At 33.2% G+C, this 25994-nt stretch overlaps 1 protein-coding gene and 1 pseudogene across 13 annotated transcripts in view; both read left to right on the top strand.

The window, feature by feature from the left end:
• Positions 1-25994, top strand: part of LOC145255699 (agrin-like) — a 2182525-nt gene that overhangs the window by 1732738 nt on the left and 423793 nt on the right. The window lies entirely within an intron of this gene.
• On the top strand, positions 5766-5882 carry LOC145255868 (5S ribosomal RNA; annotated as a pseudogene).

The following is a 25994-nucleotide window of genomic DNA, read 5'->3' as shown; positions in this document are numbered from 1 at the left end:
GATGTAGAAGGTTTAATAGATGTAGCAGGTTTAATAGATGTAGCAGGTTTAATAGATGTAGAAAAGTTAATAGATGTAGAAGGGTTAATAGATGTAGAAGGGTTAATAGATGTAGAAGGTTTAATAAATGTAAAAGGTTTAATAGATACAAAAGGGTTAATAGATGTTGAAAGTTTAATAGATGTAGAAGATTTAATAGATATAGAAATGTTGAGGTAGTAAGGTCAGTTGGCGAGGAAATGGTTAAGGAAAACATGGGAGGAATTAATAAGAATGGACTTGAGAGAAAGAGACATAAATTAAAATATGGCCAGAGATAGATTAGTTTGGAAGTAATTTCTAAAAGTTGTCCAACACATGTCACCATGTAAATTGGATGTTAAGCTGATGATTATGACGGCGGCGACGACGACGATTACATTACTTAGGCAGAATACATATATGCATAAACGATGTAACCTTTTTTTAGGATTTAAATTATTCAAGATGCATTAGCTGGAATTGTAGCAAGAGGAATTAAATTCAAACAACCGGCGACATCCAAGTCTTGTTATTAAATAATTAATGACGATTTAATCAAGTGTGACGTCGATTAGAGTCAGCTAATGTAGTTCGTAATTTCCAGAAGCAGTAACAAGGCAAATCAGTTCCTTCATTTTTATTGTTCTACGGTATTTCTATTGTAAAGCGATTTATTGAAATAAGATATAAGAAAATAACATTATTGAAAAGTATACAATAAAAATTAACAAAATCACGCAGATAAAAATAATACAACTAGTTTTTGTTTGCACTTTTAATAACAAAATTAAAAAAATAAAAGCTTGTATATTATTTGAAATTTTATAAAATATTTTTTTTAATTTTAAAAGTGAACTTTTTTTTTTATTTGAATTTATACAATAAATATATTTAAAGTATAAAAATAAAATTATTGAAATCAAAATAACAAAAATATAGCAGATATTTAACTAAAACGAAAACATATTTTACCATACAAATTGTCCCGAGAAAAGAATCATAGATTTAGTTGATGGGACAATGTTAGAATACAGATTATTGTATGATATTTATATTCTACTAGACGTGTTTATATATTTGTATGTAAACTAACCAAACATTAGAAATTTGAGAACACAGTGGCGAGGCATAACGAGGTTGTAATGTGGGTTATATTTACTTTAATTTAGTTATATGCAAAGGGGACAAAGAAAAGGTGGAATTCGCTATTTATTAAGATTAATGTTTGTTTGTTTGCTTGTTTGTTTGTTTGCGTTTAACGATCTTTTAAACATTATAAGGTCATCACAGATAAAACATTTTTTTATTAGCATGAGAGTTTTTGCAATGTTTCGTGTAGGTGTTTTTTAGAATGTAAGATTTAAATATTCATATATGAATTTTTTTACAAATTTTCATAAAACTAAATATTTGGATCCTTACGCAGTCGTGTCTCGAATAATATTTTTGGTATTTTGAAATGAGACAATTTCCACAATATATTTATTACGTTTTAAAAGAATTATACAGACGCAAAAACTCCACTCTTAATATATATCTTAATGTATTTTAGAAAGAGAAAATTTTGCCTTATTACTGAATAATAAATTCTCCCCAAAATAAAGCGAATTTCATAACTGGAAATCGAAACCGAAACCTTAGGATCTTAGTTGAATGTTCTGCGAACTGAGCTATTTAAATGTTCTGATGAAAAGATTGTAAAACATTAACAAAATAATTATAGATTTTCCATGACGTCATAGATTTATAATTGACATCATATTTTAAAACATCTCTCTCTCTCTCTCTCTCTATCTCTCTCTCTCTCTCTCTCTATATATATATATATATATAAATAATAAATATATATATATTATTTTTGAAACTTTAAGTACTAGCATGTTTCAAGGTAACTACCTCTCTTCAGCGTAGCTTGACTGTGTCTTTGAATTACGCCATGAATCTATGCCATGAACCCCTAGATGATTTTACTGCTTATTTTTATCGTTTTTTTCGTCGTTTATAAACTTAGATTTCTTGTTGATTTTTAACGATAAATACGGTTAAACGTACAGTTTTAAATAAATATTATATAATTCTAAAAAAGTCCTTTGGATTTACCAACCTAGCAAAAACTATGCGACCGGAAGGAACATAGTTTTGCTAGTCCCTATTTATATAAGACGTAGAAAACTGAAATGTCTTAGGGAAAGAAGACAGAACCGAAATACTATTCCATCCATTTAAATTAAAAAGAGAGAAGCCAGAGATAATACTCGCTGAAGGGGAATTTGCTGTTATTCTTTGTAGATGCATGATTCTTGGAGTTTTGCGTTTACAGTCTTAACTAGCCTTGGGCTAATAGGATTTTATGGTAAGGATTTTACTGTTGCAATTTGGTATATATGATACGAGTTTGAAAGTTGAAGAAATTAATCTGCACAGTTCGATTTGCAATTTTAGCACATTTTAAGAAAGTAGTTTTAACATGGAAACAAAGCAATAAACAATTTTTGGAAATTGTTCTCCACTATCTCATTGTATGTGTTAGGTTTCATAAAAATATCACGTGATGACAACCCGCAAGCATAAGGTTGCAACCATCATCTCTATTTATACAAACTTTAGTATGTTTATAGATTTTTATGTACAGGTTTTACTCCTAAACTAAGTAGCCGATCACAATGAATTTTGGAACGTATTTGCTATGCGTATTGGGTTGTAAGGTGAGCTACATTTAGTTCAATTTAGTCTTATACACAGAGATGAAAATGGAAATGGAAGCCCTTCGCGAAAATTCAAATACTTTCGATATTTTATGAATTTTAAGTAGATATTTGATATCCATCAATAAATATTCTTCAAATTTCAGTTTCTTTTGGACATTGAAAATTCAAATATGTCAGAATTTGATCCAGTTAACAAAATTCCCTGAATTTCAGTTTCTTCTTAAAACTCCTTAAGCTTAAGCCATAAATTTTAGACGTTTTTCTAGTATATATATATATATATATATATATATATATATATATATAAATATATATACTAGAAAAACGTCTAAAATTATATTTTTATTACTTACACTATATATATATATATATATATATATATATATATATATATATATATATATATATATATATATATATATATATACTGTATTAACAAGACCAAGACTTCAAAAAAGGAATTGGTAGCAACGAAAATTGTAGTTCATTGTAAGTTACAATTGTTTCAAGACCGGTTGGACAATTTCAGGCATTATGGCGTTTGAAAATTTTCACATAACCAGCCTTTCTTCAGACTTCTTGGATAAAAAAACACTTTAACTATAGGACATTATTTAAAGAAAGTTCCCTTACAGGAAATGAAGCATGCAAAAACATTTATTCTTGACGCATCTTTTGTCAAGAGCTTAAAGAAGTTTGGAGTATTATATAAAAATAATAAAATAAAGAAAAATGCAGTTTAAATTCCTAGAAATACCAGCTAAATTCAACATATCACAGACTTAGTACTTTCACACACACACACGCGCACACACACACACACACACACACACACACACACACACACACACATATATATATACTAAAAAATATCCCACTCAGGATGAGTAAAATTAATTCCCTGAAGAGAACAACTTTACACAACTTTTATATCTCCTTATGAAAGTATAAATCAAGATATAATACTAAACCTTATATCTAGAATTATTATTCCAATTTTGATTAAAATTCATTACACGATTTGGAATCCGTAAAATTTCTAAAATTACCTTTCCTATTGTTGGGGGTAAGATATAGAGTAATGTAGAATCTGTTCTCTTGTTATAAGACTATCTCCCAGGCATTACCAAAGGAAGAGTCTATTAGGTATGTGTGCGTAATGTAATGATGTATGTAAGTAAAGCCTGGTCAATAAAGGTTGAGGACACAGCTTAATCTTGGAAGTTGCTTTCGAAAAGCCGTTCAACAAATACCAGAATATAAAATGGATGTTAAGGCCGATGATGATGATTGTTATGCTGATGATGATTGTTATGCTGATGATGATTGTTATGCTGATGATGATTGTTATGCCGATGATGATTATCATGCTGCTGATGATTATCATGCTGATGATGATTATTATGCCGATGATGATGATTATCATGCTGCTGATGATTATTATGCTGCTGATGATGATTATTATGCCGATGATGATTGTTATGCTGATGATGATTATTATGCTGCTGATGATGATTATTATGCTGATGATGATTATTATGCTGCTGATGATTATTATGCTGCTGATGATTATCATGCTGATGATGATTATTATGCCGATGATGATGATTATCATGCTGCTGATGATTATTATGCTGATGATGATGATTATTATGCCGATGATGATTGTTATGCTGATGATGATTATTATGCTGCTGATGATTATTATGCTGATGATGATTGTTATGCTGATGATGATTATTATGCTGCTGATTATTATTATGCTGATGATGATTGTTATGCTGATGATGATTATTATGCTGATGATGATTATTATGCTGATGATGATTATTATGCTGATGATGATTATCATGCTGCTGATGATTATCATGCCGATGATGATGATTATCATGCTGCTGATGATTATCATGCTGATGATGATGATTATTATGCCGATGATGATGATTATTATGCCGATGATGATTGTTATGCTGATGATGATTGTTATGCTGATGATGATTATTATGCCGATGATGATTGTTATGCTGATGATGATCCTGAAGAAGAAAAAGAAGAAAGTCTAATGTGATCTTAATTGAATATTTGTTTTATAAGTTTCCAGCTTCTTTAACTGGCAGTGCTTTTGTTTATAACTATTTTTACAAGTCAAGAGATGTTTCGGGTTTTTCACTAACCAAATTAGACCCTGTGAACGCATACAAGGTATTCCGTACGCCTGGAGTGACTGAGAATTTACATACATGCACCTACTCCCCTTCTTTTCCAATTCCTTGAACTTTATACACGACTTTCCACTCTCCCTCAACGTGTAACAAGATATTCTTTTCTAATAAAGCCCTTTTCTACAGCAGCTTAAGATCGGTTTTCCAATCTTGACTTTAAAGATGTGTGTGTGTGTGTGCGCGTGTGTGTGTGTGTGTGTGTGTGTGTGTTATTATTTTAACTAGAATGTTCAATTTAGCAAGATTCCCTATAGGCCTATATATTCCTTACACTCCCGTAAATATATTTCAAACAATAATATCGATAATAGATTTACTATTATATAAAGGCCAGTTGTTTGCCTGTCTCTCTCTCTATCTCTACGAATGTATGTATGTATGTATGTATGGATGTTCATTCGCCCTTTGGCAAATGAACTCTTTTTCTGGGTCAACGGCTAACTAGCACCGTGTATATTTGTGTGTGTGTGAATGTGTATTGGGGTGGAGAGGGCTCCCGTAAGCCGTGGTGAAGGCAACCTTTCTAGGAGAAGCAAATCTCTGATTTAAAAAAACCATAAAGCGGAAGACCAGTACCCACATTAAGCTGGTCTGCAGTTTAATTTGTTGCTGGCTATCTTGCTCTTGCTTGTTGCTGGATCTCAACATTTTGAACCGAGAGAGAGACTTAGCTGTCGTACAAAGCTAAGACTCTGTAGCATCATCTTTGTATAGATACTCCCTCAGGCATTTGGGCTCATGGATTTTAAATGTCTGAGGGAGTGGCACTCGTCTGACAAGAGACGTTGCAATCATCAATCATCATCATGTATGTATGTATGGCATAATCACGTTGACACACCGGTTCTCGTCAGATCACCGAAGTTAAGCAACATTGAGCCTGGCTAGTAGCAGATGGGTGACCATTTGGGAATTCTAGGCGCTGTATGTGCTTTCCGCTTATCTCGGCATTGTTACCAGTCGTTCTGAATCTCCACTTGCCACTGGTACTCAACAGTGTCGACTCAGGAGAGGTGTGGTTGATGATTGCGCAACTCTTGCTACCATAATCTCACGTGCAGGCACTCTTACAGTGGGTCTCCGTAGTGCATCAAGACTGAAGGAAGCCATGATGTATGTCCCGCTAAAACTAAAAAGTACAAAACAATCATCCACAAAGTTATCATTTATTTGTTCTTTTAATTTATTCATTATTTTTGAGTCAACTGGGCCAGGTTTCGTCAGAAGGGGTATTTTTACAATCATTTCCAATGTCATTTCTTATATAAGTGGAAACGTGGATTGCTTAATACTATAACATAGCCGCTCAACTGCAAAAAGGAAAAGTAATGTTCTTTATTTTTTTTACTAACTGAACATTTGAAAAATAGAAGAAAACCTTAATTAATTAAATGTTGCATCCCTCTGCCTGTTCTACAAGTACTTTAATGGTGAATGCTCTGATGAACTACAAGAACTTGGACCCCCTCAACGTGAATAGCCCCGACAAATCCAACAAGTAGTTAAATCCCACCCCTTCACAGTAGTGATCCCGAGGTTTAAGAAACCTTTCGACTCCAATAGTTTCTTCCCCAAAACTGCTAGACTTTAGAACAACCTTCCGAGATTCTGCTTCCTCGACTGTACTGACATGCAGAAGTTCAAGTGAAATGTGAACACACATCTTGCTACTCATCTCCCTTCATAATACCCCTGCAATTTATGTCCCCGATAGTGGCCCCCTACTCCAAAGTGGCTTTGTGCCTTGTTTGGGGTGAAAATTGAATAAAAAAAGCATTTTTTTTTATTGAATATTCGGATATCTATGTAGAAATCAAAGAAGCCCCTTGATTCCAGAGCCTTTTTATACTAAAGTAAAATAAAAACTCATCTTCCCTGGATAAATGTAGTTGTTAACTTCCTCAATATTTTTTACCATTTCATATACGCAAATATACAAGTATCCTGGCTTGTCTCTAGATGTCTTCTATAATCCTTCCAGATAGATACTCTAATTAGGTTTAATGCGATGGCATTTCTACAAACAAAAGTATCCAATACACTTTTTTTACAATCGTTCTAATAATTGTTGTAAGAACGTTTCCAAAACGACTGTCTAGACATATTGAAGCTGAAAAGCTAAATATTCACTGCCCAAAATGTTATTTAATATGAATTCCGTTCGTTGAGTTTGTCTTTCCGTTCGTTGAGTTTGTCAACTCAGCTGACAAAATTGCAAACAATTTTTATTTCACAGTTTTTTTTTTGTTTCTTTTGGAAAAACACATTCGTCAAAAACTGTTAAATTTTTATGTTTATTTTTATTCTTTCCTTCAAGTTTAAAAACAATTTGCTTTATTAATTGGTTATTCAATGATTTTTATAACGAATTTTCTCAAATGATAAGATTCATTAGTCTATATTTGGTTGCATCTCACGAGGGCAGATTTAGACACAAAGTCGGTTTTTAATGTATTGAAGATCCAGCTCCCACAAAAGTGGATGCTCTCGATTAGAGCAGAAATAAAAATTGTTTCAGTCTAGAAGGATTTCTCCTTCAATGACCGAAAGCAGAAACAGATTATTATATACTAGCAGGACCCGTTAACCGCTGGATCAGGTTGGTTGGGACGAAAAAGTAAAACTGGCTCTAAGCAAACTAGTTTCACTTTAAAACAAACTCCCAATGCGAGTTATTCATCATCCCGAAAGATAATCAGAGAGTCTTCATCATTCTGATGGATGAACCGTTTATTTATACAAGCTTGAAGTCTGCAATATGCAGCTTTAGTTGGTATCCCAATAATTTGTACTCTTTATTAACTAAATATTTACGTTAAGATAGTATAACCGTCACTAAATGTATAGAAAAGGAGAATGCTCTGGCATTGTTAACAGTGGTGTTATTTTTGTGGATAACTTATATAAATTAAAATTCTTTATGCTTGCATTATAATTTTAATTTTAAATACATATATAATTCAATATTGCCTTTGCTTAAAAAAAAACAGTTTCCTCTAAAAGTCGGTTGTACAATGCTTTCCAAATGAAATGTGGAAATCGATTGTTCAGTCCATCTGTTTTGTAACTTCTTTTTATCATGATTCGACTACCTCCCCACGAGGGTAGGATTAGGCATAAGGTTGTTATTTAATATGAGGAAAATACAGCTCCCCAAAAGGTGTATTCTAAATAGGAATCAAAAGTAAAGAAATTACCTTAGTCTAGAAGGATTTCTCCCTCAGTGATTGAAGACAAAACAGATGGACATATGCTTTAGGTACGCTCAAGAGTGTCATTTTTCCACCAATCACTTTGTCAAGCGTGAAATAATACTTTCGTCTGTCACACTTCAGTTTCATTATTGTACTTTCACAGAGCAATTGGTGCACAAACCATTATACTCGCGTATTGTCGCCGTCGTTGTAGACTCAGGTTCTGCTGATAACCCCACTCGGGCGCCGTTTGTTTACATAAAAGGTTCACCGAAACATATCAAAGAGACAATCTGTATACGGATGAGAAAAAGGAGAAAATATCTGTAGGTGTATCTTTTCGAATTTGGGGATCTTTATGCTAAACTCCGAAATTTATATTTCAATTTGAACCCTTTATTTAATTCCCAGGGGTAGATTGTTATTGTGGACTTGTACACAACAGTTAAAGGTATTGATTAACAATAAGTTCTAAGTAACAGTCCCGGGGTTGAAGGTTCAATCCTTACTCCAGGCAAGAATATCTAAGAATAACGTAAAAATGAACACTTTGACCTGTCAGAGTTGACAGAATGGGAAAAATCTACCTTTGCATACTCAATTATTGATTGGGAAACATTATGACAAAGTGTGTACTTATACTTCGCTATCCAGGACTTTATTTTAAAATTATATTGTGAAAGAAATTATTAAACATTGATTGAAGAGTTCCCATCGATTATTTTTTTCTGTTTATTCTTTTTTATAATAATGCTTCACAACGTAGCAAGGTTAAAAGCCACTCGAAAATAAAGGTTACTAAGATTATCTGAGGAAGATAGGAGAATATTTCGTAGTGTTGATAGTAAGATGTGTCGTTTGCTGGGAAGGTTTTATGGGAGGGATCTATAGCTTAAAGTTTAGTCGAGTAGCTACGTTGTAAATACTAATACAATAAAATAGGGAAAGTCTCTAGTGTAAGAAAGTGTCTGCATGAAAGAGAAGAGAGTATCTTTCACTGCATTTCGAAGTTGAAATTGTACTTTTTGAAGTCACGTAAAATGCTCTGAGCAAAACGTCCCGAGATGTGGCAGCCGAACTCCATCTTATTATTAACCATGTAAAATTTTTATTACATAATGCAAAAATAGCAGCATAAATCAACACAAACAAAACATCGGACAGTACTTTCCGAACAACCTAATGGATGTGTAGTGTTTTTTATGAATCTGCTTTTCTTTATATTCAATAATAAAAAAAATGAACGGATGATATTTTTTCTTCAATCTTAACTGACCTTCGATTGCCCCTTTTACCATAACTGGCCTTACATCACCTATCTTACTTTGACTAGAATTGGCCTACATTTTTTCTTTTCATATACAAACAAAACTCTTCCATTACACACGCACATAGACACACGCACGTGCGTGTAAATATGTAATAAAATATACATATGTATATGCATATATGAATATTTGTGTGCGTATAATATATATATATATGTGTGTGTGTGTGTGTGTGTGTGTCCTCTTCACCTCTTCTAAGTCTTTGACTCCAGCTCAATAAGCAATTCTCTATGTCACTCATTCAATGATATACTCGGTATCAGAATGGCAGTCTCTGTTCAATTCGGCCATTGAACGAGACAAATTCCATTAGTAGAGAATTATAGCATCAAGTCTACTGAAAGAAATAAAGAGATTTTTCTCATTTCTCCCCCCCCTCTCTCTCTCTCTCTCTCTCTCTCTCTCTCTTTCGCAATATGTTCAAGGTACTTCAATCAGTTCTGTATTAGACTGAGGCCAGTGCCTTGTGTGAAGAGCTGGATACACATTCACAAAAAGATTTATGACATTGTATAAATAAAGGATATATATATATATATATATATATATATATATATATATATATATATATATATATATATAGTCATCCACATACAGTACTGTTTCGCTGTATCACAGCTTATCAGTGCGGCTAGACAAGCCAGGATCGAAACTCAACCACCCAAACAACAGTCAAGACTTCTCACGATTACGCTATTTGGCTGCTGCTGTACGGGTAGTGAATTAACGGTGCTTTAATATATATATATAATTTGCAAATAGTTCAAATACCACAAGTATATTTATAACACCTTCATACCATTTTGTTTCATATATGGTACGTCTTACGCGTGTTTCGTTGAATGATATACCAAACAACTCATCACAGAAACCATATAAATCCATAAAAGATTTTTTTTTAATGAATCGACACTTAACAAGGCTCAAAACTCATTTAATGATTAGGATTAGTGAGAAGGATACATCCACACATATCACTAACCAATAACAAAAATTGACCCAGAAGTCAGTATTTTTTTTTTAAATCATTCATGGAATTTGAAGACCAAATAGAAAGAATAAAGTAGGAGACATAACTCTCGCTTCATCCATTATTTCTTGTAAGAATTATATCTCAGTAATCAATTGCAAGTATAGCGAGTTACTTTTCAACCACCTTGTACACAAACACACACACACAATGTATTGTGGACTATGTCACTGTGGGAAGCATGTGGAGCTTCCTCTTAGTGCACTACGGTGGGTCCCCGACTAAAGCAGGCAATCAATCGATTAAATTGAAAAATGGGCGATTTCACCGATTTTGATGACAATATTGAAAGGATGTACATTCGTTGATCCTCATTCAATCCATGTCAGCGTCGGGTCTCCCTGCTAGTATATATATATATATATATATATATATATATATATATATATATATATATATATATATATATGTATATATATATATATACATACATACATATATATATATATATATATATATATATATATATATATATATATATATATATATATATATAATTGACTTGATATAGCACAAAAGCCCAAGGACGAAAAGAAAATCTTTTGAGCCTTAGTGTTATCCGTTGTTAGTCTTCAAATAAAATAAAAACTGTTTATTTTACCTTTATTCGCTTTACATTAGTTATGTTGTCATTTTCCTTTGTCGTAGCGTTATACATACGCAGAAATTTAAATGTAATGTAAACAAGCATCTTATATTAGTTATTTTATGTTTGCTTTGCAAATGCGCCATAATAAACAATGTAGTGCAAGATTTAGCCATATCTTCCTCGTGATAAACGATTATCTTTTCAAAAATAGCTAGTCTATAAGAATGTACAATAAGTTGCTGGACTGATTCACTGGCGCCATCTTGTCTCCAAGAAATCAGAAGTGAAGATCAAAATCATGGTAAAATTTGAATCGGAAAAAATAATTCCATTGAATTTTTTTTTTTGGGGGGGGGGTTTATTTTCTATTTTTTGTTTTTTACAACGACTTGAGAGCTTTTATATGTTTTTAGACAATTTTGTTTTTTAGACGTGTCCTCGCATTCTCCACACGAGAGCTTTTTGTCAATCGCACTTAAGTTTTTTTTTTTTCAATAAATCTGAGTATTCTAAAAACTACACAGTGAAGCGTCATGAAAATTACTTTGTCGACTGCAAAACTAGTCTTGAATAAGTGTCTGATGTTAGTGTTCGATTGACTTTGCGATTCTAGACATAATGTTTAGAAACATTATGTCTTGATTTTAATCTTTGCAAGGGACGTCAAATTGGTGAAAAACTTTTCTGTTCAGTGAATTAATATTACTCGGCTGTAGTAGTATATTTAAAAACTACATGCGACAGCCTGAATGGTGTACGAGTATCATCGGTCTAATCAAGCTAATCAGAAAATAGAAATAATCTTAGACCGAATCTAAGACGAAATCTACCCCAGAAGCTGCATTTCCAGGCCGATAAAATCCCATGTGGATCAAACAGACAATGGAATGTATGTATTAAGTGAAATGCATTATATTAGCTCTTGTATAACCTACGATATTTTTTCAAGTAATTTAAATGAAATATGCATAAAATATTTATGTAAATAATAATAAATTTATGCACGTAATAATATTTAATAATCAAAATAAATAAATAAATAAATGAAAAAATAAGTGGCGACTCATTCATATATATATATGTGTGTGTGTGTGTGTGTATATATATATATGTGTGCATATATATATATATATATACACGCACGCACACACACACACACACACAGAGTGACCCAAGAAAACGGGCCCCAAATCTAATTAGGCCTCGTTTCTTAGTGTTTTGTCCGAATGTCCGTCTTTGAATGAAATGAAACTTTGATTTGATCACATCAAAACACTAGGGTCTTTGGCCTTTTTTTCTCCGTTCTACAGCATATGTTCTAGATGGCCTCCATTTAGCTCCGTGCATTTCTTGAGGCGCCGCACGAAGTTGTCCATGACGTTCTTACAGACCGAATTGGTAATGGCTCTCATCTCCTCCCTGATGGCTACCTTGAGTTCCGTGATTGTTCTGGGTTTCCCTGCGTAGACTCTGTCCTTAAGATAACCACAAAGAAAAAAATCTGGAGGGCTTAAGTCCGGACTATGGGGTGCCCACTCAAAATCAGTCTTGAGACCAAAATCAGTCTTGAGACTGATCACTCGGTCTCCGAAGTTTTCTTTCAGCCAATCTCGGGACAGGTTTGAAGTGTGAGAACTTGCTCCGTCCTGCTGGAACCAGAACTTGCTCATGAGCGACGGGTAGATGATCTGGAGCTCATTCTTGAAGGTTTTGAGGACCTCCACATACTGCTCCTTGGTGACTGTCACTGCTGCGCCAGATTCTTCGATGAAGATTGGTCCAATGATGCCTCTGGCCGAGATTGCAGCCCACACCGTGCACTTAGGAGAGTGCAGGGGCTTGGTGGCTACTTCATTGGGTCTGGAGGACCCCCAGAAGACATTTGTCTTGGAGTTCGCCTTTACATCAAGATGGAAGTGGGCTTCATCTGAGGTCCAAAGGAGGTTAAAGAAACTTGGTGTCTCCTCGATCTTCTCGAGCATCTTGTCTGCCATAGCCCTCCTCTGCTTCTTGTCTGATGCTGCAAGGGTCTGCAGCGTCTGTATTCTGTATGGGTAAGCCCTGATGTCGTTCACCAGCACGTTCCTGCAAGTCTCATGGGACATACCGAGGGACTGACTTCGCTTACACACAGAGCGTTTCGGACTCTGCTGGAGAGACTCTCTCACTCTTTCGACCAACTCGGCTGTTCGCTTCTTGGGACGTCCCGAGTAGCTTGGACGGTTCTATCTGGCAGCGTTGAGGTTCTTCACGGTCCCATACTTCTCAAAGTGGTCCACCCATTTCTGAATTTTGCTTTTGGATGGAGCCTTTTCACATTCGAACTAGCGCATGAAACTGTCCTGGGTTTTCTTAAACGAGCCTGTATTGTAGTAAAATTTAACACAGTGTATTCTTTGTCCCAGTTCCCACTGGGGTCTTGGTGTACTCACGATCGTTGATTCTGTCATGTCCTGTAAAATAAGGGCAATCGGTGAATAAACAATGGAGATATCACATAAAGTGTACACGGGGCCCGTCTTTTTAGGTCACCCTAGGCGTATATATATATATATATATATATATATATATATATATATATATATATATATATATATGAATGAATAACAATAAGAGCTTATAACTCTTTAAAAAAACTCTAAGGTAACGGAAAAAATAAAATTAACGATGTTTCGAAGCTGTTAATATTGCTAAAAAACGGCAACAACAAATTCCCTCTCTCTCTCTCTCTCTCTCTCTCTCTCTCTCTCTCTCTCTCTATATATATATATATATATATATATATATATATATATATATATATATATATATAAAGAGAGAGAGAGAGAGGGGGAGAGGCAGACAGACAGACAGATAGATAGATAGATAGATAGATAGATAATATTTTATTAGGTTGGTGCAAAAAATTATATTGTTTTTTGACGTTAAACTATATATATATATAAACGACATTATTTTTGCATCAATCTAATATATACTTATATATAGAGATAGATAGATAGATAGATAATATTTTATTTACCTATAGATAGATATATAATATTTTATATATCTATATAAAATGTTATGAGGAGGTATACTATTTTATATATCGATTTTCATTGTTTACATCAACAGTTCTCAGTACGTGACTGAAGCTAGGTAAGTTATGGAAATATATTTATGACAATCAAACTACACAGAAATTTCTGCGGTTTATTCCCTGTAAAGCTAAAATGCATTATTTAACATCTATCTATCTATCTATTCTATCTATCTATCTATCTATCTATATATATATATATATATATATATATATATATATATATATATATATATTGCATTTAACCTAATTTCTAGAGAAAGAATTACGTCCTTTACAATTTGTGCTATCCCTATGTGATAGACCTATATATTTTGTAATTTATTTATGAAATACCCATAGACACGTCTTTCACCATCAATACGACTCATCAGTGTGGTTTACTTCAGCAAAATTCGAAATTTCAACTGCAGAAGTTGCAATCACGAGTCTTACTATTAGACAAAGAAGGCTTGACTGAAATACAAGAATATTTCGTCGCATCTTAATTTAGGGGGGGGTGAAAAAGACAGCTAGTTAAATTCACCCGTTGCTGTGTTGCATTTAACCAGAATTTAATCCATATTTCAGGTAACGGTTCTTGACATAGCGGTATAACTTTCAACATTATCTTAAATAGCCGAGGTTTTAAATCTCGTTGTAGTTAACCACACTGAATAGCAATATTAGCAGCGAAAGAAGTGTTCAGTGATAACCGTATTTCATAAATAAAAAATATATATACGCATATATATATATATATATATATATATATGCATTCAAATATATAACATTATGTTCAAGGAAATATTAAAATATTTTTGAAAAATAGATACATCATAGAATGGCAATAATGTATTAAGATAAACCAAATGTATTACGATATATACATATCTGTGTGTGTGTGTGAGAGAGAGAGAGAGAGTGTGTGTGTGTGTGTACATTGATATATTAATATATTTTCAGACTTTTCTAATATATATATATATATATATATATATATATATATATATATATATATAATCATGCATATACATTGCAAAATTTAAAGAAATGTTTGTTCCTGGTGTAAATTCCAATGAAATAAAATGGAAAATCCCCCCAGCCCCCACCTATATCTCTTGTGAATTTTTTAGTTAAGAAATTTTCAATAACTTAGGAACTCGACAATGGAAAATGACAGCACTGAAATTAAAATCATCCATTTGTCCCCCAACTGACAATAGACCCCCTCTTTACAATAACAAATTACTTCTCTGAAAATAGATTCTGTTACAAAAAAACAAAACGCCGAATATTTCCGGGATCTTAAAATTGGCATGTAATTTATCAATTTGCTGTCTTCCTAATGGAGACAGTATTTTTCGCAAATTCTTTGCAAAATCACATATTTGGAGTTGAATTCCATAACACGTGTAGATATATTTGCAAATCGGATATTTTTTTTGATTCTTCAAATCTGATATCACAAGCAGATTGCTAAATTTAGTTCGAGCATCAAACGTGAATCGTACAAAGATGAGGAAACATTTTGCGATGGATGGAGAAGTGCATAAACTGCACCCTTTGATAATTCAAATACCTCCGCTTTGCATAGAATTTGTATCTTATTAGATACAAATATTTCATAATGTTCATTTTTTTCGAAGAATTCTGAGACATACTTAGAGGTGGGCCGCTTAAAATTCAAATTCTTGCACATTTCTTGGAAAACGCTGGTTCGGTTGGTTGTTGGTTGTTCTTGTTTTACGGCATACCAACCCTTTTCAGGTTATTTAATGCCGAATCCAATGATTTTGAAGAACAATTTTTTAATAGAGTATATTTGGGTTTTTTTCAAGTCGGTTTCTATTTAACCCGTAGTTGGGACGCTAACAGTTACTACCAGTCCGGGTTAGAGTGGACCTGGGAGCAATGGCAATTAAAGGGTGGCTCCACACTCCCCAAAGCCAGCAAGCTGGGGCCTCACCATCGGATATAGTTTAAGGTCATATCCAGGACCTTGAAAAACGCATTAGTATGAAATCACAGGGTCATAAATCTTTTAATTATTCGTCGTAGGTAGATCATTTTATTCAGGTCAAATACTTGGGTGTTAACTCTTTCCATGGTATTAAAGAAATTATATGCATGAGTATTAATAAGCGAGAGAGAGAAAGAGAGAGAGAGAGATAGAGAGAGAGGGGGGGGGAGATTTCCGTATTTAATTGTATAAGTCTTGTAATGTTAAGGAAACCCCAGCTTGCTTTCCATATAATAACTCTTCCACTAAAAATAATTTCTATTCTCTTAGGCAAATTAATTTAAGATAGAAAGTAATAAAGATATAAAACACATTACGAATCCAACAAAAACTGAATCGCTTTGCAAAGCATAACACCTGAGATACATTTCGCACAAGTGATGAGATAATAAATAAAAAATAGTTTCTGTTTTGGACAATCTCAAAGTAGAGAATCATTTACAACTTCTAGAGAGACCAACGTTCAAACTCTTCTGCCAGACATTCTCAGGTTACATTTATTACATGTGTATATAGAAGATGCTGCCAAACAAGATGAGCTACCTCTACTGAACTAGAAAACTTCTCACACCTGCCAGTATCCTATATCTCTATAAAATCACAACTGATTTGTGCATGGTGCGTTGTTGCGACATTTGTGTTGGTGTACCAACCGCCAGTATTTCCCTCTTGGACAAGGTGCAAAAAGAACTTTCAAAGAGATTTTTTTCCTTGGCACCAAAACCAATTTTTGAAATGGCCTTTCCTCTGTTGATTTGGGTATGTGGTTGGTCCTATGAGGTCTGCACTCCCAAGTTTTGCCTCTCTATGAGAAGGAGTTTATTGCTAATCGCCTGAGGCGCCTCAACCAAGAAATGCAAACGGGTTTGACCAGACACGTTTTGCAGACTAGAGTGCTCCTCCTCTAGTGTGCTGACTCTTCAATCTCACTTTCTGACCATAAAGTCACATCCTCTCGCTGTGGACGAGAGATAAATAACCTTATAAATCTCACATTGTCTGTTATGCTTCAAGCCTAGTTGCATGGAGACAATGTTGTGTTCTGTATTTGTTTGGCAAGTACTTCAACGGAATTTACCACACGTATCCTTTCTCAAAAATAAAAATTGCCTCGATCAAGAATGACTTCTTCTCGTCCGATAACAGAACAGATACTACACTTTTTACTAATGAGCAACCACTTATCTAGACTAAGAAAACACTCGAGCGTTAACGCGATGAATATATTGATGGTTGGTTGAATGACCATGAATATTATGAGAGGATTAGAATTCTCCACGTACCATACACTCAAAACAAAAGCCAGCCCAGAAAACAACAATTCTCCTCCCTTTGTCAGAACCATCACTCATGGAATGTGAGGACTAAAGGAAAAAGTAGAAAGGACACAAGAGTTACAAGGCTGTTGAAAATAAACTCACACTCCAATTTTTGTTTTCCATGGTTGAGTAATTGTATTGTTTAGATTATTCAGACTAATGTTTCCATCTTTCATGTTATTCTCATAATGTTTCAGACAATGTAACCTCCGACCTTCTTTCTGTAAGAACTAATGGTGCAACGGATAAAGGTGCTATGTTATTAGTTATAAGTGACAGTCTTCTGGTGATTCAATGTTCAATCCTTATTACACGTGATATTAAAAATACAAATACGAATTACTTATGAATTCTACTTAATCGTGGCTGAGTGAAACAGTGCAAGCTAATTCCATGGAATAATATAATGGCTTCCATGGAATAATATAATGGCTTCCATTCGAAATTCAGTATACATTCCTGGGTTCAACATAAAGATTCCTAGCTTCGATAAGAGGCACCTGAAAAAAGTCAGAAATTGCATCAGTCGAAACCTTGTAAGAATAACATTGAAGATGAGAACATAATTGAAATAATACAAATTATCAATCATCATCTACAAATTTCTGAAACTTTATAAAGATTCAAGTTCTTATCCTCTTTAGACCCGAAGTGTTCTTTTTCTATTATTTAGTTCAATTCCTATTGATTATTCATTTCCAAGATTTCAAAAGAAACCAAAAAAGATGCAGGGAACTTCTGGTTCATTTAATACATGAGATGAAGAATCAATAAGTTCACAGCATCTTTGATAAATAAATAACTGTTAACTGAGTTTTGATATGAGTTTATATGCGTCCAGGTATCTATATCACATGTCCTGTCCGTCCGTTTGTCTGAAATGGAATCTTTACATTCATCCAAGCATAAAGACAGAGACTGGCTTTACTTTATATATTAGATTGGATGCAACCTCATCTCTCTATGTTAGTCGGTCTGTCCACATTTTCTTGTGAAATAGATTTTTTTCGATATGTCCATGTATATCTGTAAGAGATTCTGTCAATCTATCCCACTTTTTTCTGGAAATCGCTCAAGACAAGCTATGAAGCCATATATAACATAAATCTCACCTGTCTGTTTAAATGTATGTATGTATGTATGTATGTATGTATGTATGTATGTATGTATGTATGTATGTATGTCTGCCTTAAACTTTCGACAGAGGAGACGGATTTTCACAAGATCGGTATCGTTTTGAAGCCCGACCCTTCGGATGACAAATATCGAAAATTGGCTAAGACATTAATTCCTTCACCCTCAACTGGGATCTTTTCTACAGGGACGGGTAATTTTTTTTTCACCGATATTTTAGAAAATCATCCCCCTCTTTTCGATTAACGAGCCTTAATTTAAATCTTCGCCACTTCCGGTTTGGCGATGGACGCAACAGCAAAGACGTCACGTTTTTTTTTCACATTCTTTTCCTCCATTGCAGTAGGATTCGAGCCTGCCTGCCTACTACCACATTTTTTTTTTTTTTTTTTTTTTGCTCAATACACACCTCCAAACATCCGGACAATGCCGGGCACCCAGGCTAGTTTGATATAAGAAGCTAACAAAACGAAAGATGATTATCACAAACACAGAGGATAACTATTAATCTTAAGGTTGAAAAGACCAAGGCTGTGTGCAGGAGGAAAACAGTCAGTAGGAAGAGAGTCTATTGGATAGGAAACTGTATTACAATTAAGTATCAAAACAACAAATTGATGTGTACTACTAGACCAACAAGTCAAACGAGCTGAAACAAAGGAAGCAAGCAACAGATCAGAAAATGCTAAAGAATACATGCTATTATAGACTAGCAACATGATATCTGTGAAAGAAAGGTTGCAGAAAAGAAGAAACAGTTTCTTTAGTCATTCCATGGTTTGTCATGCTTAAATTTTAACTAGCATTTTCATTGGTCTGTCCTATTTAATTTTGAAATAGCAGTTCTCATTTGTTTGTCATGCATAAATTTTAAATATCATTATCTTTGGTCTGTCGTGTTTACATTAGAAGTAACGTTTTCATTGCTTAAATTCGAAATAGCATTTTCATTGATTTGTCATGCTTAGGTTTGAAATAGGATTCTCGTTAGTCTGTCATACCTAAGTTTGAAATAGCATTTTCTCTCATGCATAAGTTTGAAATATGATTTTCTTTGTTCTATTATGCTTAAATTTAAAATGGCATTTTCAATATTCTATCATGCTTAAATTTGAAATGACATTTTTAATGGTCTGTTATGCTTAAGTTTTAAGTTACTTTCTTTGTTCTATCATTTGAAATAGTATTTACAATGATCTATCATGCTTGAATTTGAAATGACATTTTTAATGGTCTGTTATGCTTAAGTTTGAAATGACATTTTCATGCTTAAGTTTGAAGTATAAATTTTCATTGATCTTTAATACTTAAATTTGAAGTAGCATTTTCATTGGTCTGTCATGTTGAAGTTTGAAATGACATTTTCAATGGTCTTTCGCGTTTAAGTTTAAAATAGCATTTTTGGTCTGTCATATTTAAATTTGAAATGCTATTTCATGGGTTTGTCATTTTTAAGTTATGAATAGCATTTGCATTGGTCTGCCATGCTTAAGTGTTGCATAACATTTTCATTTGTTTATTGTGTATAGTTTTGAAATTCCATCCGTATGTTAGCCAATTGACTTATTAAATACCTTCGAATAACAATTTGTAATAGTATTTTCATTGGCTTGTTATGTTTAGGTTTGATAAAAAATCTTTTTTGGTCTATTACACGTAAATTTTAAGCAGCGTTTTAGCACTAAACGCACAGATTCAATGGACGCATTTCACGAAAGTATCGGTTGTTTTTGTTGTCCAAACTTATGAAAAATCAGATAAATAAAAAAAGAAAATGGTCGACAACCGAGCATTTCGGAAAACCCAATGAGAAAGATATTATGCATCATCTTTTTTTACTTTATTTTTCTGTTAAGAGAAAGAGGAAGTGAATAAAATTTAATGTGATCTGTCAGACAAACTATTGAGGCAGAATAAGAGAAAGTACGAAGACTAAAAATACAAAAGTGAATTACCAATAAGAGTAACAATGTAATGTGTACTAAAAAGTGAATAAATTCTGTTTCAGATGTAGTACTTTAGGTTATTTATGTATATATTACTATCTATATAATAAAATGGTCTCGATTTTTCTCCTGTAAATTCAGTCATTACAGGAAAATAACTAAACACTTCCTATGCGCATCTTCTCAACTTCACACCGACATCAATTCCTAAAACATTTATACATTTTTAATTATTACAAAAATGATTACATTTATTTCAAGATTTCTGCCTCACTCGAAAACGTATTTTAAACAAACGGTATCAATCATATTCTCTTCCTATAAAATATCTACTAATACACCATTAATAAACATCGAATCAGATATTTATATAAGGCAAAATATATTAGAGCACCACTGCATTCCATGTCTTAAGTATTCTATGCTTTAATTCTAGGTGCTTGATAATTATACATTTTGGGTGACCACAATTAGTTTAAAAACGATATATTTTTTGTACACACTTTTTTAAATAAAGCAAACATTTCAACTTTACTTAGCTATGCATCAACAACGTGTTGTAATTCATGCCATTGCAACAAAAATAAACATGGCGATTTCTTCACAGAAAAATTAATATTATTTCCTTCAGAAAAATTCTTGATTACATCCTATGCCAATAATAATCAATATCACAACAAAAACAACAAAAATTAAATATTATAAAGAACTGATTACTTCACTGTGTTGAAACAAAATTAGATATACCTCAGTTTAAAAGGATTTCTAGTTCACGAATAAAATACACAATAGGGGCACTGCTATATTCCATTGTTCTTGTATTCTCATTGTTTAAAACTGGCTGCTTAATAATTATGCGTTTTAGGTAGCCCCATTTAGTTTTAATGAACACATCCGACAATCTATTTTGTTTAAACTACAATAAAATAGTACACCGAGTAAGTTTTTTTTTTATCAGAATTAAGTATTATGATGTTTTATTATCTAAAGGTATTTAATATAACTCAAATGACTAAAATACAAATGCAAATGTATATATTATTCAATTGGAATTCATTATTGAGATGAATATTATTTATTATTTTATTTATTTCTTAGTAGTTGTTTCACGATGTTTCAGCCAACTATTCCTCTGGTCACGGTTACCACCCGACTAGGGCCAGAGGAAGAGTTCGCTGAAATGTGAAAGAACAACTAAGAAAGATGAGGATTATAGTCTGCAATAGATAAATAAAATACAAATATGTTTATTGCTTGAAGTGAACAACCGAAGTTGGGTATTTGGCTTCTAATGTGAACAAGGAACAGCCTGACTGTACTGGTATTCTGTCACACTTTTCAAGATTAGATATGATTGATATGGTCTTCAGAATAATTCATTGTATAAGACAGCCGAATGTCAGTACTTTCTCTACAACATATTACAAAACCTTTTACTAATTTTCCTAACTTAATAGATGTGGTGGATCTAATAATAATAATATTTAATAACGTGAACAGTTAACATGAAAAATATAAAAGGGGTTTTAATAGTAAGTGAACAAGAGAAAGATAGTACTCTTAAAGTTAGCCTCATTGTTATTGATAGCTCCTCAGAATAATTCATTGTGTAAGAAAGAGGATGTCAATACTTTTTTGCGACCCCACCCCCTCTCCTTGCAACATGATAAATCATTTGACTAATTTCCCTAATTGAAAAGATGCGGTTGATCCAGACACTTGTTTTTTGTTATATCATGATAAATGATGCAAAGCTTCATCAGCTGAATTCTTTAAAAGATGTGCATACGGTTTTGGTAAAACATGTTTCGTGTTTGAGTGCTATTGTTTGTTATCTGCGGTAATCTTTCACAGGGTTGGTGCCAACAGTCCTGTAGGTTTTGTGAATTTTGGCAAACTGACTTGGGTTGGTTTCAATCCTAATGGCACCATTCCTTGTTATCTGCTTATCTTCACGTCATTAGCCGCGGAAAAGTTTGAGGAGAGGGATGAAAAAAAAATATATATATAAAAAAAAACGGTGAGGCAAGATTTGGAGGATTGAAGATTGGAAACGGAAAGAAAACAAATGAAATGAACAGAAAATGACATTTGAACAAAAAAAAAAAAAAAACAGAATTGGTAATCATAAGATGCATCCATTTCATTTGCATATTTGATAAGGAAAATGCTTTTTCAAGCTTAAGCGTGATAAACCAATAATAGAAAATGTTTCAAAGTTAAGAATGATAAACCAACAACAATTTTACTTATAACTTAAGCATGATAGACTGAGATGAAATACCATTTCAAACTTAAGCATGACAGACCAACAAAATACAACTTGAAACTTAAGTTGAAAAATTTTTCTGAATTTTTTTAGATAAGGATTGATTATTCACATTATTTTATTCTTTAAACTACTGTTCTCATCTTGAGTGCTATTTTCACTCAGGAATCTTCCTATTGAATTCGGGGATCTGCATGGAATTTCGAACAGAACCACAAGGGTAGTATGCTCTCGTTCTGTCATCAATGACTGGGTGGAAATCCTAAATAATTTGCAATTGTATTTTGAGTCTAGCCCACACTGAGAATCGAACCTTTAACTTCCAGAATATGCCATTAAATACTGTAAGGAATATCACTGCCCAGGTGTAATTCATACAATGACTAGTAAGAATTACTTCCTTGATAATCGGAATCTTTAAATGTATTTAAAAATAAATTTAAACAAATGGTTACCATAGCATACTTTGTCAGGCAAATTGAGAATATAATACGGTTTTAAGTGATATAGAACTTCAAGTGTTAAAGTTTCCATTTTGCTGATCATTTTGTGTCTTACATCTGCAAGGATATTCTTGGATAGGTGGTATATGTTGTTAGTACTGGTAGCTGTATAGCATTTAGTGATTAAGTTGCAAGTGTCCTTCAGAGTTGAATTAACTTTATTATTAAAATGGACATTTGTTATAATCTTTTATAAATCACTCTTCATTACTTATATATATATAAAGCAAGCTGTCTGTATGTGTGTATACATTATAGTTAAACGGTCGATCTAAAAGTCAAACTTACCTCAGGTTTAGAATTTGCACCTTCAATCCGATGTCTTTATCGAAATCAGAAGTTTCTCGACATTTTTCAAACTCATTATTCAAAATGAAAAATAATTCAAAATAATATTATAAACAAATATCCCTCCCTCATATTTAGTGTTCTCTTTTCCAGTTTAATATCTACTGTGACTAAACATTATACCAGTAAAATAAAACCAGAAAAATAATACCGATTTCTGAGTCCAAGAGAACACAGCTGAAGAAGGCCAGAGGTTACATTTGCTGAAACGTTATAAGAATAACATGAAAAATGAGAAGAGTAGTTCGAACGATCTCAATAATATGAATTGAATTTTCCTTCTCATTTTATGAACCAAAGACTGTGAAAGATTTGCTGAGAAATCCACCTGTAGCTGAGACTCAGTTTGTGAAGCCTATATCTAAAGACACCATACTTTCCTCCTTTGCTAAAGGAAATACTTAGATCATTGACAGACTGTCATAGTCTTTCAGTATCTAACTTAACTGTGTTCCCATTTACTTACCTCCCCACGAGGGAAGAGTTAGACACAAAGTTGGTTTTTAATGTGAAAAAGATCCAGCTCCCCCAAAAGGGGCACTCTGAATAAAAACAAAAATTAAAATTGTCTTAGTCATGAAGGATTTCTCCTTCACTGATCGAGGACAGAAAACGTGAAGTGTAGCAGCAGAACAATACTGCACTGTGATCTTGGCCCAAAGGCCAGACAGGAAAAAATCTAATGGGGAACTATGTGTCAACGTGAGTAATAATTTACATGGAATAAAAAGGGGGAAGATCCTAAAAATGTAGTTGTCAGAGTGTAACTCCTTGCCACATGACAAATAACTCCTAAAAACCATGGAAACCAGAGTCGTTTGATTTCTGCTTTTATTGACAAGAAGATTCACTGAGGCGCCCGGATGCAGCTGAGACTGTGATTGAGAAGCCCATATCTGAAGACGCTATGGTTTCCTATACTGCTAAAGGGGGAAAAAACTAACGTGATCATGGAGAGATACATATATACATATGTTACATGAGGCCTTTTTCGCACCGCGGATCTCTCACTATCAATATTTCCTAGTCTTGTTGTGCGATCTTCAAAACGTTATTGATACAATGTTAGATAATCTCGGAATAATGAAATGGAACATAATTTCTAGGAGTAAGGTAGAAGCAAATGAGATTATGTGATTCCAAATGGAAGAGATATCAGAATGTTCGGAGATGATTTTGCCATTAATGATGCCAACCAATCTTTGAATAATTGCCAATGTCTTTGAGGGATTCTCTTCCAATCTTGAATTTTGATTCAGATAAGAATGAAATTCAAAATCAAATTATCTAAATGGAAAAATTCAAAAATTCATAATATATTGATAATTGTGTGTCAAGCCTCAATATCTGGGGGTGGGGGGAAGGGACTACAAGGGATGGTTATAGCAGCTCTCTGGAGGTTCCTTAGTTTTATTTTTTGACTCTTACTCGACATGTTGTGGTGATCGACCCTATTCCACTACCGTATGAACCCTTTCTGATTCTATGAATAAAGTCATTATAACAAATCAGCAGAATTGAAAAAAAAGAAAGACGTGAAGGAATCAGCCTCCGTCAATGCATTATTTTTGTACTTTCTGTTAATATAATTTCTTGTTGATTAGCTTCAGTTTGTGTTATTTTTTGCGGCCGTTTAAGGCCACAACATTGGAAATTGTGCTAACAACGTCGCCATGCCGAAAATTGATTGTCTTAAGTGAAAGGTTCATAAATTAATAAGGAAACCCCATAAATATATATTTATGTCACAATAACCTACTTTTGTTGTAAAAGAGAAGAGGGAAAATATTGTTGTTGTTTTTAACAACAAAAATGTCATTTAGTTTACCATCTCTAAAAACAACATGTTTTGCCAGCCTTAAGAGCGATGCGATTGGAGGCACATGTAAGATCATTCATGCAGTAAAGCCTCAGATATGGATCTAGCTAGAAAGTACCAACAGTTCTCCTAGGCAGAGAACCTTAACAAAGCCAATGGCCGAGTCAGCAGATGAGAGTCGCAACTTATCTATCTGTTCCAAGTCGTCTAAGATCTCTTTGCCATTCAATACAACACATGGATTTATGATGGAAGGTGTGCTATAAAGTACGATGTAATGTACACTTGAAGAAAAAAAAAACGGTGTAAAAATAACATAATATAAAGTAACTTTTAACATCTTATGAACATAAAATTACAAAACGTATGCATTAATCTATCCCGAATGTAAATTCCCTCAAGCTTAAGTTACCCTTAATTTTTTTTTTTATTTTTTACAAACCGCTTGTCTTTAGAAATATTTTCCTGTTTCCTGTTTTC

Source organism: Euprymna scolopes, chromosome 31 (genome assembly GCF_053919585.1).
Source record: "Euprymna scolopes isolate OS-2025 chromosome 31, ASM5391958v1, whole genome shotgun sequence".
Classification (NCBI taxonomy): domain Eukaryota; kingdom Metazoa; phylum Mollusca; class Cephalopoda; order Sepiida; family Sepiolidae; genus Euprymna; species Euprymna scolopes.
Note: the sequence above shows the minus strand (reverse complement) of the source record. Positions and strands in the feature narration are given on the sequence as shown.